This window comes from Acomys russatus, chromosome 13 (genome assembly GCF_903995435.1).
Source record: "Acomys russatus chromosome 13, mAcoRus1.1, whole genome shotgun sequence".
NCBI classification, from domain to species: Eukaryota; Metazoa; Chordata; class Mammalia; order Rodentia; family Muridae; genus Acomys; species Acomys russatus.
Genome location: NC_067149.1, coordinates 31,222,673 through 31,242,138, shown reverse-complemented (window position 1 = coordinate 31,242,138; position 19,466 = coordinate 31,222,673).

Below are 19,466 nucleotides of genomic sequence, written 5' to 3'. Positions count from 1 at the left end.
GCAAGTATCTCAACAGGGCTCAAGCCTAGATGTTCCTTTCTTACTAAATAATAATTATCTCCAATCAAACGTAATGCCTTGTTATAGCAATCTAGTTCATGAGTCTGTAGGATGGCATCACTTAAATGATTCCTGCTATGAAATCTGGTCCCTCTGTACTCAGTTTCATAAGTATGTGGTCAGGTGTGAGCCAGGGAATGAATGTTTCTAGACTGGTCTGTTGTGAGATCCCATCTCTGCTACCCATGGTATCTGATCCTTCACAGGCTAGTCTAGACTTGCTGCGATGAAGTGGTCAGGCACTAAAAGGAGATGAGGCATGCAAGGACAAAGTGATACAGCTGCTCTTCTCTCATATACTCTAACCTAAGTTAATCAGAGGCTGACATAGCTCCAACTCCATCTCTTTCTGAAGTGTGTAACACTAAATGACCTTGTAAAGGACACTGAAGGGCTGAGGTTGGTAGAATACAAATATATCCTAGGGTAACGGTGGGGGTTGGGGGAGTAGGTAGATGGGAATGAGGTTGAAGATCATAAATTCAAGGCCAGCCTGGCAAAAATGAGTACACAAATAAAATGAAAAGCATTCTGACTTAAGCTGTATCCTAGCTACAATCTCTGAGTATGACAACTGCTTCTTGAATCACAGGTGTTGTTCAATGGCACTCTTCCAAATTTTTATTTGTATAAACTTATGATCTACTCTGTTATTTTAATAGCACATTTCATTTATTTTTATGAGACCCAAAGAGCATGATCAAAGATAAATAAAATGTGTGGTATGCTGTATCTAATTATTTCTCTTCAAAACAGTTGTGAAAATAGTACATTTAGTAATTATCCATACCGTGACATTATTGCAACATTTTAAAACTCTCCACTGGAGCTCAAATATGAGAAGAAACAATTTAATATCATGATAAGCAGAGATCTTATATGGTGTAGTGGATTGAATAGGAATGGCCCCATTGCCTCATCCGGTGCCTTGATAGCTTGGTCATTATTAAGTGGTGTTACTTAAGAGGGATTAGGAGGTGTGGCCTTGTTAGAGTAGGTGTGGCTTTCTTGGTGTCATTGGGAGTGGCCTTTGAGAACCTGTGTCTCTCTCTTTCTGCTGCCATCCAGATATAAAACTTTCACCTATTCCAACACAATGTTTGCCTGCTGCTGCCATACTTCCCACCAGGATGATAATGGACTATATCTCTAAAACTGTGACCAAGTCCTGATTAAATACTTTTTTGAAAAAATAAGAATTGCTGTGGTCAGCCAGGTGTGATGGCACACCACATGTATAATCCCAGCACACGGGGAAGCAGAGGCAGGGGATCTCTGTGAGTTCGAGACCAGCCTGGTTTACAAAGTGAGTCCAAGTTAGGCAAGGCTAAACAAAGAAACCCTGTCTCAAAAAACCAACCAACAAACAAAAAATTGCTGTGATCAATAAGACATTTACTAAGACACATCAGAATCATTAAAGCACTCACTGGGTACTTTTGACATTCCTGGTAGTTAAGGAAATTTTGTTATGTAGATTTGGTCTTTATTTAAAAAAATAATAATTCTTCACAACTTCTTATCCTAACTCAGGTAATCTAAAACTGTGTCTGCAAACCCCTTAATCTTTCCACAATGCCCTTCAGCATTTCCCCACCATCTAATGTAGCAAAATTAAGAGGTTTGCTGGATCTGGGAAGATGGCTCAGCAATTAAGTATGCATGTGGTTAGCAGATGTGGTTTGATTCTCCAGCACTTGATTCCATTAGCTCCCAGCTCCTTCTCTGGGGACTCTGACGCCCTCTATTGGCTTCTGTAGACACCTGCATTCCCATATACATACAGTGAGAAAACACACATATACATATAACTTTTAAGACAAAAAAATAAAACTAACAAAAGAGGTTTGTTTGGGAGTTAAAAAGAGTCAAGATCTATATTGTAATATCACCATGTAGTTATAGCTATGCATGGTGGTATATTTCTGTAATTATAGCACTCAGGAAGCTGACATACAAGATTGCTGCAAATCTGAAGCCAGGTTGGACCACGTGGTAAGAACTAAATCAGCCAGGGATATCTAGGGTAGCTCAAAGACCAAAATCAAATAACAACAAACTATGTCATGGCTTCGAACAAGTTATTTGACCTCCATGGTTCTGTTTCCAAACGTCCAAAATGGCATCACAGAAAGTACTCAGACTTCTGCTTGCAGGAGAGATAGCCCACTGCTTGGAACAATCACCGGACAAACATTTTGTCTACAATGATCTGTCTTACCTCTGATAAGAATATATTAAAGACACATTTAGACTTTAATAGAGAAAAATGATGTCTAGAGAAAAAAGATGATGTTTGAATATATGTTCCATTTCCAAGACACCTTTGTAATTAAGGATATTTTAACACCCATTGAAGTATTTTACCCTCACCAACTTTCAAATATCTGCTAGCTTCCATCCACATTATATAGGTAATAAGTAAGAAGAAATCTCCTCTGTCTTATGCTTCCATTCTGTCCACCTAATTCAGTGAAAGAATTTTCCTTCCATTGTTCTCTTTACTCTGGTAGAATGAACCTACCCAATGGACCAATTATCCATTGATACTCAGCAGCTGACATTTTACCAGACAGTTAACATTTGGAAGATATACTCCAAAGACCTAAGGCAAAACTAGAGGGCAATGTGGTCAGAGAGCTTCAAGGCAGTCAGATAGAAATGCAGGACTGTCTTTCCTACAGCAACAGAGACCACAATGTCAGCAGCAGCCAAGCTAAGTTAACTACTGTTTCCAAGTGGGAGCCAGTTTCAAACAGTGAATGGTGCTGCCCATTTAGTTGAAAAGAAGTTGCTCAACTAATGGGCACTTGCACTGTTCTTAGTGTGGAAAGGACCTCAGATAAGGAATGTTCTAAATGCAAAGATGTTAATCACACCACAAATTTATTTTGCCTGTCCAATCTTCACCTTCTTCCTAAAATTATACTAAGTGCCCTGTGAGATAGCTGTAAAGGCAGTTGACACCACCTGCGCTGGACACAGGTCGTGGAAGGAGAGAACTGAATCTCACACAATACTTTTTGATTACATACACACACACACACATGCAAAAAGTATAAATTAATATAACAAGATTTTTAAAATAAAGAATGACACTTGTTGATTTATCAGAATGACCTATTAATGTTTATCATTAGGCCTATAATTATTATTACAGCAGTATTTTCTAACTCACTAGCAATGAATCAAAACACAGACACCTATAATCTTTAAAATAGCCTTAGTTAACATGGGGCAGGGTAGATACTAATCCTTTAAACTACTTCCATAGTTGGGCAGGTGTTCCATACCTGCCCCAATCCCATGCCGTCTGCTTCTAATAATTTCTATCCAGTCACCTCCCATCCACAGTCCCAAATACTTGCTAATGTTCGTCATCTGGCCCAAATCCTCCATCCATGCCAGACATGTGCTTCTCCATCTAACTCATGATGATGACCTCCTTCTTCTCCCTTCTCCTCTGGTCCCTCTTCCTTCCAAGATTATCTCTGTTTCCCCATGCCCTGGAACCTTAGCTACACATATCCCATTTGCCCTGCCCAGGTGTGAGGGACTTTTATTTGTGAAACAGGTTAGGCTCTCAGGCAAGGTGGGTCACAAAGACAGCAAGCAGTAATTAGCATAAAAATATATCAGACCAACAGAAACTCATCCTCCCTTCATTGCTATATTTTTCAAAAGAAATTTGTATTAATTTTAATGTAAATCCATAATAATGATAATAACTTTTACTGCTATGTGTCAGACACATTTACAGTCTTAGAAAAAAATGAAACTTTATTTTTTGGAGAAGTTTTTCTTTTATACCAAAACTAAGATTGAAATCTATGGCTTTTGTTTTGCTGAATGGACATGCAGTCATACTGCCTTCCAAATGTTCCTGTTTATGCTCACAGACCAGGACTGCTTGTAGTCCTACTCAGCAAAATTTGTTTTCAATGCAGTGAGTTGTGGCTGCTTCAACTGCTAAGAATAAATAGTTGTTGAGTGCACACCCACAAGTAGGACACCTATATCACCCTCTGTAGGACCTGGGGGACATTGTGGAAGAGGAAGTGGAGAGAATGTAATAGCCTAATGACATGGATCAGGCCATAAAAGGTAATCTGGGCATAACATAGCTTAACGCTTGAATACAAAGTGATTAAAGTTGCCTGAACTGAGCCTGTAAGGGACTGTATCCTTTAAACATTCCATCATGGGTGGGGAGGGGAATCACAGGATCTTACTCCTTCCCAGAAAACTCCTGGCAGATGAGGGCTAGAGAGAGAGAGTCATTGCCTTCAGTGCTATTAGCCCCCACTTGGTCCACACAAGCTCCAGTAGATCTCTCCCTTCTTTGCCATGCCCAGTGGGTTGATCCTTCTAAATAAACTCATCAGGTCACAAAACAAACAACCAAAAGGATATATAAGTTAGGAGGAGGGTAGGATTCATAGATGAGCCTGGGAGGGGTATAAAAGAAGAATAATAAATGTAACTGGAATATATTACGTACCTATAAGAGACTTCCCAAGGGTAATTTTAATAATAATTAAATTAACCCTATGAGCATATACAGGGGGAGGAAGTCTCCCTCAGTCACAGTCATAGGGGAGGGAAGTAAGGACAAAATGGGAGGGAGGGAGGAATGGGAGGATACAAGGGAGGGGATAACCATTGAGATGTAATATGAATAAATTAATTTTAAAAAGACACAAAAAAACTCTGTATAGGATTTGAATGTACAATAAAGCTTTAAAGCAAAAAAAAAAAAAAAAAGTGAAAAAAATAATTAAATTAATTTAAATCTTATTTTTCAGAGCAGATTTAGATCCCACAGGGTGGTAAATGAAAAGAGTCTCTGAATACAATTGTCCAAAGGAATGTCGAACCTCCCACTCAAATACTTTCCTGGGTAAAATTCAAAGATGTTAATCACACAATAAATTAATTTTGCCTATCCATTCTTTCCCTCTTCCTAAAGTGATAATAAGGGTCCTCTGAGATAGCTCTGCCTGTGAAGGCAGCGGACACCAAGCCTGACCACTCCAGTAGGACACAGGTGGTGGAAGCAGAGACTTGAGTCTTGCTGTGGTGACACAATTTCTCTCCAGAGTTCATAATTTACACCTGGATTCCCATTAACTGTTCTATATTTGCGACATTTAGAAAAATTATAGCATACATCCATGATTGTAGTAATATACCGAGTAATTTCACCTCTCTGATGACCCTCTGCTTCATCTATGCTTTCTCTTCCTCATATTGTCTGGCACTCCCTCACTCTTCCATTTCCTTTATGCTTTCCTTTTCCATAGTATCTCAAGTCAGAGTCAAAATTTAGACTTTCAGCTTGATTCACTCATGAGCACATATTTAAGCTTCCAAGAAGTATTTTTCATAGTTTGATAACTATTTATTGATGTTGAATAGTATTTTGTTTTATGTATGTATGTATGTGTGAATATATGCATGTGAATCTTAATTGAATCAAATATAAATACAGTATACATAGGGTTTTCAATGGTAGTAAAAAGAAATTGGTATGGCCATAATCACCTGGGTTAAAATAAGAGAAAAACAGGGACTACAGAGTTGGCACAGTGGTGGCACACATCAACAGACCCAAGTTCGATTCCCAGCACCCATTTCAAAGGCTCAAAACCACCTGTAATTGCAGATGCAGGAGATCTAACAGGCTCTTCTGGCCTGCATAAGGACCTATATGCAGACACACACAGAGAGATAAATATAAATACAGTTATGTCATTTTAAGTGATAGACATAGAAAGACTAAACTTTAGTGTTTTATGTCCCCAAAGCCTGTCTTCTGTGATTCAAGTACATGAAAGAATTTAATTATGTAGCAATCTCCTCTGAAACAAAAACAGTAAAATCTAGATCACTTTTTAGGAGATTGAGACTCAATGATATATCAAACGAGAAACAAATACTCAATTTGTTTTCCTTTGCATAAGCAGGGAAGTATACATGTTGGACAAATATTAGAAAGATATTTTACCATGACTCCATTCTGTATATTTTCTTTTACTTTTGAAAATCTGAAATACTAGATGCTATAAATTGATTTTACTTTTGACTAAGCTGTTATTTATATGAAACTTGAATAAAGAAGAAAACTATGTACCCACCTCGTCTACATAGCTGTAGATAAATAGATAATGAGAATATGCAGTAGCTCATGGAATATTCCTGGCTACAAGGAGAAAGTCTAGTATTGCATACAGAATTTCAAGGCTCTTAGTAGATTATCTCCAGGGACATCTATAACTGTGGGTACTCAAGTATTTTATACAGTTTCAGTTTGGTGTATTTTTGCATAGGCTATACATTTGTCTTATATCCTCAAAGTCCTCAAATTGTTTTTTAGTGTGTGTGTGTGTGTGTGTGTGTGTGTGTGTGTGTGTGTGTGTGTGTGTGTGTGTGAATGAATTCAGTTAAAAGTTGAAAGATAAATTTCAAGAGTTTGTTTCCTCTTTCTGCCATCGTGGGTTCCAGAAATGGAATTTAGGCCATTTGGTTTGTCAGCAAGAACCTTTCATTGGTGAGCCTTGCTGGCAGCCTCCATGGCCTTCATGTAACCTCTCAACTACTCATAAATAATACAACTCGTTTCTCTGGAAATAGTTGTCAGGCTAATATTTGGGGAATATTGCCTGAATAAAGTGTCTATAAATTTTCACTACTTGTCTGAGCTTCAAACATGTCTTTTATGTTCTGTTGTTGGTTAGCTTTGTGGGTATGGAAACAGTGAATCAATAGGATTATAACTGTACACTTAGCAACACCCCCTTAGCACGTAATGCTTACCAGTTCTTAATTTTACCACCTAAGAGGGGACAGAGGAAAGAAAATAGAAGAGAAGAAAATGGGAAGAATAGGGAGAGCGAACAATCCCTTTCCTTCTGACCTAAGGAAAAATCTAAAACTCTAAACAGATCCTGAAGATTCCAGAGAGAGAGCGCTTATCCTGCCATGTGGGACAGACCATTGTCACTTACCTTATTACAGCTGCAATGCCTCATGGTGGCAGCAAAGGCTACTGAGTGAGACCAAAGAACCGGAAGGATGGGCTGTTATTGGTTGCTGAATCCCTAAGACAATTAGAAAACTGTGTTCTGATATCACCAGAAATGAAACACCCTGGTGCTTGTCCCTTTGACTTTTGTGTGCTGCCTCAATATGTGTGCACACTGTGGTTCCCGTCTGCCCCTGAGTGATACAAAGGTGGACCACGAAAGCCCTGCACAAGGTCCTGAAGTTTTGTAAAATCTGTGCGACCTCATCTTATGCATTTCTTCTTACACAAGGTGACTGCATGGGCCATGGGAAGAAGTTAGTTTTTCTTTACTCTTTATATACTTTTCGAAGAAAAGCCTGGGAATAGTGACTCAAGCTTATGGTTCAGAAAGGGAAAAGCCTGTTATATGTGGCAGTACTTCCTTAGGAATAAAAAGTCAAAATTAACATATGCTGAGTACTTCCTTGCTCTGACTTTCAGGAAAGCCAAGCCTATTCTCAGATTTTGTTTTTCTCAAGCTTTAGATTCATATTCCTGTCTCCAGATTCTACTACTACCGGAGGTCGATTATTTAAACAAAGACTTTTTTTCTGTCTGCTGCTTGGATAAACTTCCTTCAATTTAAAGTTATATCTTAAGTCCATTCTCTTCCAGGCCAGGATGTAAATCAACTTTCCCCAGTTATTGTATAACTCAGAATGGGCACCCACTACTCCACTCTACAGGCTGTGGAGGTCTTCAGAAATCTCAATCTGGAGCTGGAGAGATGGTTCAGCATTTATTAATACTAACTGTAATTACAGTGTACATGGTATCTGAATCGTTTTCTCCTAACCCAGAGTTAGTGTCAACACTCAACAGATCTTAGACATTCTGGAGAACAACCATTCTGCTCAAATGAGGAATGCCTTCACCTCACCAACAGCCTACGTACAATAGCCTGAGGCACTGGCAGAAGCCCAGGAGAGGAGATCAGAAGAAGCAAATACTGGCCCTACTATTTGTTCATGCAACACAACTGGGTGAAAGTTTGAAATAAATTTTTACCTCTGTGCTGAGGGATTTTAGAGAAAATGCATCATTTTTGAGAGATAAATTAGTAAAACAACTCCCTTCAATACTTTAAATGCAAGCTGCCTCAATGATGAAATATACAAAATTCATAATTGTACATTCTGGGGCATAGGTTATTGGGCAGAGAGCTAACCTCATCACCATGCAGAATGCCTTTTCCTTGGATGTAAAGTCAGTGGTTTTCTTCCTATTTCTTTGTTCTTGGCAACAAAGTTGGGATGACTTTCCTTATCATATTATAAAGTTATTGCACATTTATTATTTATTTACTTACTTTTTTTAAGATTTTATTTTTATTTTACAGTGGTGCACATATGTGAGGGAAATACACACAGAGGTCAACAGAAGACATCAGACTCCCTTGAGATGGAGTTACAGGCAGTTGTAAGCCACCCAACATGAACACAGAACTGAGGTTGGATCACTAACAGGAGTAGTGCTTACTCCTTGTTTATTTCCTGGTTTTCACTTTTGTGTGATAATGTAGGTCTAATTAGAAAACACAATCTATGGGGGCTACAACTGTGTACTTCTTACTCATTATCATCACATCTGCTCAGTAGCTACCTGAACTGAGTATGCGTACAAAACATAAATAACAAATAAGCCCTTCATTGAGGTGCAGTTGCTTTTAATTCCAGATACAACTTACAATTGCATAATAAAAGATTTTTCAAAAGTCTCATGTCTAGGAACTACCTCAGAAAACCCGATTTAATGGTCAAAAGTGAAGGGCAGCCATAACAGTTACTGGTATTTGCTGTGGGTTTGCGAATTTGTAGAGAGAAGTGACTCCCCGCTAACCTGCTGATTCAGTATTTCTGAAAAGTACAAAGTATATTAGAGTCACCAGTGAATTCTATTAAGCTAGGCTTCTAATTTAGAACACTGAGGAGCATATTAAATTGCTTCAGGAAGCTTCTAGGTATAGCCAAGGTTTCTGATCCACTGGCCGGCCACCATGAATATTGAGGGTGACAAGATTGTTAAAACAGCTAATTAAGGAACAGCAAAAGTAAAGCTGCATGGTCCTCACACTGTGACAAAGCTCCAACAGTCCAGTTAGTTGGAAAAGGAAATACCACATGAAATCAAGATCAACAGTGCAGTGGATTAAAAATTAAAAAATAAAAAATATAAATAACTGTGTATTTCAGTTATATTTAGGTGCTATAACCCCATCAATATGAAGCCAAAGAATATGATCACATCCTGTGATGCCAGCTGAGTGAGCTTTGTCTGTTATCAATGCATATGGAGTATGAGGTCCTGTCACAACTAATGACACTCACCCCACAAACTGAGCAAAAGTGATAAGTGGGTGGCTGACACTTGTGTGATGTCTAGCCACTGGACTAAAAGTTTCTTATCTTCTTATTACTGAGGTGGTAGATGAGGGTAAGAAAAATCTGCTGAAAATCAGTCCAAAGCCCTACCCCCAAAATGGCAAAAGTTAATTTAACTACCATCTGGTTTTAATTGTTTGTGCTTCTATAACCATTGGATATTATTCTCTGATTTGATTTCCATGAAAGGATGAGGGTGTTTTCTTCTATCTAAAACAAATTCTGAAAGGGATAGAAATGAAACATCAGGCTGATGTTATCTGTCTTCAAAGTGGGGCTTCAGGACCCTGCAGAAGTTGAAAATGGCTTAGTCTATTTTTAAGTTTCTTAAAAATTTTTATTTAAATAATTCATTCAGATTACATCTCAATTGTTATACCCTCACTTGTATCTTCCTGTTCCCCCATCCTTTCCTCTTTCATCCTATTCCCCTCCCTGAGGTTTGTGACAGAATGGGACCTGGTCACGCACTATAAGATCACAGCCTATCAGGTCTCCTCCTGGTAACCTGCTTACTCTTCCTCTGAGTGTCACCAGGTCTCCCCACCATGAGGAAGTGGTCAAATAGGGGGCACCAGGTAGAAACCTACAAGAAGACCATTAAGGCTGGTAGATCTGAACCCAGGCAGGTCAGCTCAAACTAATTTTAAGTATTAAAACACAAAACACAAGCAGGGTATGGTGTGGCACATCTGTAACCTTGGCACCATGGAGGCAGAAACAGGTACTGTCTCCATGAGTGATACTGTATTCTTATACTGTACTCTTCTCCATGGTACTGTACTGTCTGTCTGTCTGACTCTCTCTCTCTCTCTCTCTCTCTCCATATATATTGAGTTTTAGGCCAGCTTGAGCACATAGTGAGGTCCTGTCTAAGAAAAACAAAAGAATTTAACACGAATGACAGAGACTGCGCTATTTTACTGTACAAAATATATAATAATATGAGCTTGCTAGTTGCTAGTTATCTATTGTTTGGTCACCCACTTCGGGATCTAGAGTGAGGCTGCCAAGAGGTAATAATGCCACCTTTAAGAAGTGTGGTACAAAGATGTAGCTGATGGGCAACTCAGGCTTCATGTGTGGCCCTACTAAGGGAGCGGTGACTGGCTCTGACAAGGGCTCTGTTGCCTGCTTTTTGATCTGGCCAGACCACAGGGGGAGAATATGTTTAATCTTGATGTGATTTGATGAGCTGGGGTTGGGGCTCAACTTTTCTGAGGAACAAGGGAGGGAGGATGGGGAAGAGAGATGGTGGGTGAGACCCGGAGGGAGGAGAGGAGCGAGGGATGTTACATTTGGGAAGTAAAGTGAATGAACAAGTTAAAAAAAAAAAAAAGAATGTGGTATAATCAGGGAAATGCAGGATGTTAGGTATGTGCACAAAAAGACTGTGCCACTGAGGGTCCTCTCTCTCTCTTCCCCTATTTCTCCGGCCTCCTTTATGTGTGAGAGTCTGTCTTTGAGTGTGCATATTGGTTATGATATCAGTTCCTTCCTTTATTCAAATAGTATTTTCATGATATCAAGCTTACCATAGGCTGCAGACAACAGGCCCAATCGACTGAGGATTGATTTTTTTTTTTTTTCTGAGACAGGATTTGTAGTTACAGGATTTATTTGTGTAGCCTTGGCTGTCTTTGGAATAGCTTTGTACGCCTGGGTTGCCCCGAAGTCACAGAGATCTGCCTGTCTCTGGCTCCCGGAGTACTGGGATAACACGCACATACCATCATGCCCCATTGATTCAAACTTCTAAAACCACGAGCCAAACATGGATAACCACTTTTCCATTTATAAATTAATCTCAAATGTTTTGTTATAAACAAGGCTCACTAAAACTATCTCATGCTGTTTTCTACTTTTGGTACTTATCAAAAACTTTCTTATAAACAGAACTCCTTTGGTATTGATATATATATATAATCTCCATATGTTCTTGAATATTTACATTTATTCTGCAACCCTATTTTTGAAACATTATAAAGGAGAATATCAGAAGAACTAATAATTTTAAGGTGCATTTGCATATGAGATAAATAGAGTGCAATCATACTAATAGTCATTTTAAAACAAAATGCAAATAATAAAGATAAAAGTTATCTTGAGAGAATAGAACTACTATGATTCCCAGCCTTCATTGTCAACATGACTGGATTTGGAATCACCTAGGAGATGCACCTCTCAATGTTCCTGGGAGGGCATTTTCAGGGAGGTTTAACTAAAAAGAGATCTACTTTGATAATGGATGGCATCATTCCCTAGGCAAGCATGCTGGGCTGAATCAAAAGAAGAAAGTAAACTAAGCAGCAGCATTCATCTGCTCCTTCTTGCTTACCCCAGATCCAAGTTCACCAGCTGCCTCAGACTCCTGCTTCCATGCATGCTGCCATGATGATCTGCATCCCCTAAGCATGTGTTCACATATATCCTTACTTCCTTAAATTGCTTTTGTCAGTTTTTTCATAGACTCAAGAAAAGCAACCAAAACAGCCTTAATTAATCAGTTCATTCATTTAACACATATTTGAGTTCCCTATTACTGAATATATTATAAGAAACCAGCTGATCTAGCCTTCTGTGGTAGCACAAGGCTTTAAGCCCAGCACTCTGGGAGCCAGAGGCAGGCAGATCTCTGTTAGTTTGACGCCAAGCTAGCCTACAGAGTGAGTCCAGGACAGCCAAGGCTACACGTTGAAACTCTACCTTGAAAAGCAAACAAAAAACAACAATAAGCAACAAAAAGAAAACAGTTGATCTGACTTACAGTGTTTCTAATATATACATCAAAGCTCCATGTCCATTAAAGCACACAATTATAGTGTTCTGTATAAAATATATACTTTTTCTCTCTTTTTAAACAGCAAGGCAGACGCATACAAGGACTGACAGAGACTGTGACAGTTACCAGGCCTGTGCAAGCCCAAGTCAGAAAACAATCCATCATGCAGGAGTGGAAGTGGACACAAAGTCCTTCTCCTAGCCTAGTATCGGCAGTTTATTGGCTAAGATGGGGAAAGTCAGCTTTCTTCAAAGGAGTGACATTGACTATATCAACTAGACTGCATGGCAAACTGTGCTCTGGAGCAGGAAGGTCACAAGAACTGGGCTCGGTGATATTTGTTTTGTTTTGTTTAACAATTAGAGAAGTTAGAGAATCCATGTTGTTTGTTGAGTAGAGAGGTGAAGAAGATCTGGTGCAATGGAAGGAGGAAATGTATACGGTCAAAATATATTGCATGAATATTAAAAAATAATTAAAAGTATTAGTTATACAACATCTAAATAATTTTTTGTTTGACCATACAAAATTGGCTTTACTCACTCTAGGTCCTTTTCAAGTATGTCATGATGAAAATAAAATATATTAGCTAAAATTTTCCTGCAATCAAATATTGGGATCAAATCAACTTGCAGAAGAGTTTATTTTGGTTTATACTTACATAGAGTCCATAATGGCAGAAAAGGTATGGTGACAGAAGCAGGAAGCCAAGAGATCACATCTCAACCACACACAGGAAGTCAAGAGAAGTAGGAAGTGGGGTAAGGTTACAAGCCATCCTAGCCTACACCCAATGATGAGCTTCCTCCAGGAAGGCTGCCCCTCCCGGAGGATTCATGACCTCCCAAACAGCACAACCAACTGGAGATTGAGTGTTCAACAATCTAAGCACTTCTCATTCAAACTACCACAGACAATAGAAAGACTTAAGACTTAAACCCAAGACCTGGCGGCACTCAGAGGAAGGATAGCAGGCTACCAAGAAGAGACTTGATACCCTATGAGCATATAAAGGGGGAGGAAGTCCCCCCTCAGTCACAGTCATAGGGGAGGGAAGTAAGGGGAAAATGGGAAGGAGAGAGAAAGGGGAGGATACAAGGGATGGGATAACCATTGAGATGGAATAAGAATAAATTAATAAAATAAAATTTAAAAAATTAAAAATAAAGGCTTACTTAGGGAAGGCAAAATGAAAACATAACAGCCAGAGCTAGAAGCGTGGCTATAGTTCTGTGACTGGACCTCACTGGAAAAGGAGCACCACAGCTAATGATTGCCATGGTCTCTAGGGCCCAAATACTCAGATTAACCTTATAGCATCATGATAAAGGCAGGAGAGTGAGAAATTAGATCATTCAAAAGCACCTGATAAATGATAGCTAGATTTGAATTTTACAGCAGGAGGATAAAAGTTGTCTTTAATATCCAAGATATTTATAATATAAATAGAAATAATGTTTTGTAAAATAGAGTTTACAAATATAAATATTTAGGCATAGATACATACCTCTAAAATCTCATAGAACAAAAGAAAAAGCTACATTTCTATATTCCATGGATACAAATATAAAAATTGTATGCACTAATCAATAAAGTAAGAAGGAACTGATGAAACAGACTGTATTTTTTTCTAGGACAGTAATTTTCTTCTTTGAATTATTTATAAGGAAAATGAAATAGAAACAAAAGAAATATGAAAGCATAAGGCTTACTTTATCAGTCATAACATTTCAAACACCAGCAATGAAGATACAATCATCTACCACATGCTGGGACATCAAGGAATAATGTAACAATGTGTCATGTAAAAAGTGTATCATAATAGGTATAGGAAATTAATCCCTGTTGAGTTACTAAGCATTTGCTGTTAATTTTTCCTAATTCCTTCTCCTGCTCTTTCTCCTCCTCCTCCTCCTCCTCCTCCTCCTCCTCCTCCTCCTCCTCCTCCTCCTCCTCCTCCTCCTCCTCCTGCCCCTTGGAGCAAGGTAAAAGACACAAACTAATAAACAAAATGGCTAAAAATATATTTGTAAGCCCGAGTTTGTCCAGTAAGGGCATCTATATGTGGTCCTGCTAGTATGCTGGGCAACATGAACAGTGAGGGCACTAAATATTAAAGCCATCCCTGCTTCTCTCTACATATATGGAAAACGAAACCTGATAACATGGGATCTTGGCACCAAGTAGCTGCTGGTTAGTGGTATTATCATAATATGGATCACTGCTTCATAAAATTCTTTTCCCCACCTTTGTAATGGTTGCACCTCATTAACAGCCTGCCTGGCTTGAGGATCACAGAGGAAACTGAAAAGCCTCTCTAGGTATGTCTCTGAGAATGATTTCAGGGAGCATTAGCTGGTAGGGCAAGACCTATGCTGAATCTGAGAGGTACCATTTACTGGGCTGAAATCGCAGATGAAATAGAAGGGGGTGAGGTACTGAAAGAGAAAGACAGCCAAGTTTCAGCATCTGTTTTCTTTGTTTGCTGGCCAACCATGACTTACTATATTCTATGCCTCCCCTTCCATGACTGAATGAACTACATAAAACCATAACTTCAAATAAGCCAAAAGTACTATAAGTTGGTATTGTTAGGCATTTTTAATCAAGGCATTTTATTTCTTTTAATTAAAATCTAATTATATCACTCCTCCATCCCTATTTTCTTGAACACCCCCTGTTTCCCTCACTCCCTCTAAAATAGATGGCTTTGTTTTTATTATATTTGCTTTCACACACATTCACACACATATCAGAAATGGACTCAGCAGTGTGAGTGTGTGTGTGTGTGTGTGTTGTGTGTGTGTGTGTGTTGTGTGTGTGTGTGTGTGTGTGTATGTTTAATTTCAGGGCTGATCACTTGGATTGGATAACCAGTTAGAAGTTCATCTTTGGGATAGGCTTATTTTCCCATTCTCAGAAGTCATTAGTTGCTTATAGTTCTTTGTTTAGGGATGGAACCCGTGAGATTTTCCCCTTCTACATTATCATTTCTATTGATAGTGTCTTGCTCAGGTTTTGTTTTGGTTTGGATTTTCAAACCATATTGTTGAAGGAACATAGCTGTATTTTCTTTTAAGTTTTGATAGATACCAGTCTCACAGCAGACCTCCTGGTTCTCTGGTCCTTATAATCTTTCTTCCCTCTCTTCCATGATATCATATAAGTATTAAGTGCAGGAGTTGTGTTATAGATGTATCCATTGGGGTCAGGCTTTCCAAGATTCATATAAGATATAAATTAATACGTGTTGTACATAATTTAAATACAATTATATGATTCACTGAGGTTTTGCCAAACATCCAAGGTATTATTTTACCCTCCTTTCTCCCTCTTCTTCTGTATTGATCTCCTTCTGCCATCCCCAAATACAAGCCCTTTCCCTGTTTTTTTGTGTTTGGTCACAGTCAAGGAAAGTTAACTACAGCATTGCAGCTCTAATTCATAAAGTATTTTAGTGAGAAGCAATAACATGTAAAACAAAATCAGAATCTGGTTTGTGCTGAATCTCACTATTAGCTTAAGCAGGTGTTATTGATATTATAAAATGATTATATGACCCTAACTTGGTATAATGACTACAGGAACTGTCAAAGATAGTAAGAACTAATATTTATTGGGTACTTGCTATGTTATTTACTATTAAGTTTCTGTGCATTAACTCACTGATTTGCGCAGGAATTCTTGTTAACATTATTATTATCAATTCATTCAGAAGGGCAGAAAGATGCAGTGAGTTCAATAAAATAACATAATCATGTTCTCAGATAATATAATTTTAATTTTAAGCTATAAAACCTAAGCTGAATATAGCCAAAAAATGCCATGCTATATTCTGTTCTTGGGAGTAATTTGTAAAGAAAACCAAAACAAACAAACAAAATACCTCTGTCAAGATCAAGAATGTAGAATGTTGTCTAGGAATGAATGGGTCATGATTTCATAAGGACGATCTGCTCTCAGAGAATAATGTGTGGGAAAGACTGTAGGCAAAGATCTACTTCCCAGTTTTGAGGTCTTAAGACTTGCAAAAAGGTCACAATTCTTTCTTTGATCTTTAAATTCTCTCACTGGGACAGAAGATTATTAACTCAGAGGTAGCTATTGTTTTGGGCATATTGATCTACCCCTTGAACCAGGGAAAAAACTAGCCCCACATGACAGGATTTTATCTTGAGATTGTAAAGGTCATTTCCTTCTAATGTCCTTTTCTTGTGTGTTCTTTTGGTTTTCTTCCAACTTAAGGTAGTTTGAGAGATCGCCTCTCTCGCACAGAAACTCCTTCGTGTTGTAGGTAGTGCTCCTGCGGGTTAGTATGCTTCTCTTCTCATGAGGAAAATCGCCTTCACAAGAATGTGTTTAACCATGAGGCACTGAATTGCCTGGATAAGCATTAGTTGAGTGTAGACTTTCTAAATTATTGAAGTACAACTGGTACATCACATTTCTATCATTTCCAGGGAAAGACTGATGAAGGATTCATCACTTGTAGATTTATTTTCTTACAAAACTTGTCTCCACTTAACTTGTCTTCAGGAAAATTTCAGTGGTTCAATTCCCATAAAAACATCATTTATGCTAGTTATCATGACAGTTGGAGTGTCTGCAATGTCACACTCTGCTGGAGGAAGCTGCTAGTCCTTCATAAAACATATGTAAATGAAAATATAGGCACTACCCGCTCACTACATTAAGGATTTGGATTCTTAGAGGGTGATGGGTGTCACTTTCATTATTATGTCATAAAAATCATGAAAAGTTGGACAAGATGTAGCTTCATTGGTAGAATTCTTACCTACCACCCACAAAGCCCTGAGTGCTGATTCCAAGCACCACATAAAATGCACATGTTAGTTCACTTCTGAAATTCCAGTACTTGAGAGGCAGGAGTATCTCAGACTACAGTAATTCTTAGCCACAAAGGCTCAAGACCTGCCTAGGCTACATAAGACCTTGTGTTAATAAGTCAAATCTGAGGACAGTTTCACCAATTTACAGAAAATGCTGAGAACTTCTGAAATAGTGACATTGATAATGTAATGAAATCAGTTACCTAGGATGAACTGGTTATTGACCAAATTCCACTTGACTTTAATGTGAGGAGCTATTTTCATTTTGGAGGGCCTTTTATAATTATTTAAACGCTGCAGGAAAAAAAGAGTCAGGGATGTGTATGTTACTATCAAGAGCATACTGTTCCTTGCCCAGAATTATAATGGCTTCAAGGACAGACCATGTAAGAAGTACACAAGTAGATGGATGAAAAATAGACAAACAAACACTTAAAAGGAACTACCAGAAGACCACTAAGGACAAGTGATATGTTCTATAATTTCCCTCAACTGCATAATAGAAACTCTTAAGGTAGATTTCATACTCAAAAGAGGGAATACAACAAAAGAAGGCTCTCTTCTACCTAAGGATTATGATGCATAATGCTTACATTAACAATCTAATTATGAAATAGTCCAAAAACTGTCCTGGAAGGAGAAGAAAAACACTAAAAATGAATGTAACAAAACCAAAATTTCTATATGGATAGGAAAAAGAAACACATGTATAACATGTCCTTGTAGACATTACTGTACTTGTTTCCCCAAAGTGTTATTGTATCTCTCTTATTACAAAGCAAAGCTATTATGTGAGTTTACCTCTAAACAGCTTAAATATAAATTCCAAATTTGAATTCTCAGGGAATTTATTATTGGATGTAGGTGTCAGTTATCTGATGACGGCTTTTCTTTGTTTCTATTGCCTAAACAAATCCCACAAAAGACAAGATGTGAAGGCTGTAGAGGATCAGCAATGGGTTTGTGCACCTGCCTCCTATTGCACTAGTAGACACTCTCCACCCTTCAATGGGCCTGTGATGTCTTTGAAATTTCTAATGATGACTCATTCAACTTTCAGAATATTTAATAATTTCCTAATACTTTTTATTTTATTTCAAAAAGACTTCTTGTCTACATTTTTCTTTTATTAATGTCATTTTAACAAATGTCTTTTCAGTAAATGTCTCTAACCCTCTCCATTGTGGATATTCATACCCTTGCATATACATATACATTTCCATGGGATGCATATATTAGTAGCTTTTGCATTGCTACAGCTCAGGTGAAACAACTCAAGCGAGGCATAATTGATCTGGGCTCATGGTTCCAGAATAGTGAGTCCATGCTTGCTTGGCTTTATACGCGTAAGCAAATATCATTATGGTGGTATGAGCATGTGGCAGAGTAGAGAGGTTCACTTGATGGTACAGCAGGATCAAAGGTAGGGAGACAAAAATTGGTGTCAAGAAAAAGTTCCCAGGATTCAATCCCAGGGACTACATGCATCAGTGAGGCTCACACTCCTAATCTTATTGTCACTTCCCAAGACAGCACCACTAGCTGGGACCCTAGACCCTAACATATCAAAACCATAATGGTCTTATTGACCTAGATCATCTAATTACTCTCATTTTGCCTTTTCCCATTTGGAATCCTCTGTAGACTGTGGTACCCCAAAATACATTGGTCTGGTGTCCTTCGCACTTCCATTCTTGCCATCTGCTTTTGCTGCAGGTACATAAGATGAGTTTCATAGTTCTAATTAATAAATATCTGTTGAGTTCATAGAAGAACTCACTATTCCATAGAAGCCTAGAAAGTAGCATTCATTGTGAATATTAAAGTAAAGCTTTGAGCAGGGCATGGTGGTGCATGCCTTTAATGCCAGCACTCGGGAGGCAGAGGCAGGTGGGTTGCTGTGAGTTCGAGGCAAGCCTGATCTAGGAAGCCAAGGCTACAAAGAGAACCTCTATTTAAAAAAAAGCTAACTAACTAACTAACTGACTGACTGACTAACTAACTAACTAACTAAATAAATAAATAAAGTTTAGGCTTAATAAGGGAGATGGTCTTTGAATTGAGTATAGTGATACAAAACTACAGTTTGCATAGTAATCACTTCCCTATGGAAGGTTCCTAGCTAAATAAGAAGGTGAAATGGATGAAGAATGTGATGCCTTAGTTTATTCCTTGTTGCTATGATCAAAAATCTTGACAGAGGTTTACAGTTCCCTAGATGTGGGAAAGACTTGGTGGCAGGTACAAAAAGATGGCGGCAGAAGCAGAATGATAGGTTACATTGCACCCATAACTAAGGAATCAAAGTGTGAACCGGAAGTGACTCT